The sequence below is a fragment of the Chiloscyllium plagiosum genome, unplaced genomic scaffold (assembly GCF_037043375.1).
Source record: "Chiloscyllium plagiosum isolate Xiang-an unplaced genomic scaffold, Cpla_swu_hap1 HiC_scaffold_27, whole genome shotgun sequence".
In the NCBI taxonomy this organism is placed as follows: Eukaryota; Metazoa; Chordata; class Chondrichthyes; order Orectolobiformes; family Hemiscylliidae; genus Chiloscyllium; species Chiloscyllium plagiosum.
Genome location: NW_028270165.1, coordinates 61,834,677 through 61,835,749, shown reverse-complemented (window position 1 = coordinate 61,835,749; position 1,073 = coordinate 61,834,677).

Here is a 1,073-nt window from a genome sequence, read left to right as displayed (position 1 = left end):
CATTTAAATGCCCATAAAGGGGGAGAGTACTGGCAGGGCATTCCATGAACTCACGACTCGCTGAGTAAAGAGTCTATCCTAACATCTGTCCTATACCTACCACCCCTTAATCTAAAGCTATGCTCCCTCGTAATAGCTGACTCCATACGTGGAAAAAGGTTCTCATGGTCAACCCTATCTAAACCCCGAATCATCTTGTACACCTCTATCAAGTCACCCCTAAACCTTCTTTTCTCCAATGAAAACAGCCCCAAGTGCCTCAGCCTTTCCTCATACGAACTTCCTACCATACCAGGCAACATCCTGGTAAACCTCCTTTGCACCCGTTCCAGTGCCTCCACATCCTTCCTATAGTATGGCGACCAAAACTGCACACAATACTCCAGATGCGGCCGCACCAGAGTCTTATACATCTGCAACATGACCTCAGGACTCCGGAACTCAATTCCTCGACCAATAAAAGCCAGTACGCCATATGCCTTCTTCACAGCACTATTTACCTGGATGGCAACTTTCAGAGATCTGTGTACATGGACACCAAGATCCCTCTGCTCATCCACACTACCAAGTATCCAACCATTAGCCCAGTACCCCATCTTCTTGTTACTCTTACCAAAGTGAATCACTTCACACTTACCTACATTGAACTCCATTTGCCACTTTTCTTCCCAGCTCTGCAGCTTATCGATATCCCGCTGTAACCTGCCACATCCTTCCTCACTGTCAACAACTCCACCGACTTTCGTATCATCCGCAAACTTGCTCACCCAACCTTCTAGCCCCTCCTCCAGGTCATTTATAAAAATGACAAACAACAATGGTCCCAAAACAGATCCTTGCGGAACACCGCTAGTAACTGCACTCCAAGATGAACCTTTTCCATCAACTACTACCCTCTGTCTTCTTCCAGCCAGCCAATTCCTAATCCAAACCTCCAACTCACCCTCAATGCCATACCTCCGTATTTTTTGCAGTAGCCTAGCATGGGGAACCTTATCAAACGCCTTACTAAAATCCATATACACCACATCTACCGCTTTAGCCTCGTCCACCTCCTTATTCACCTTCTCAAA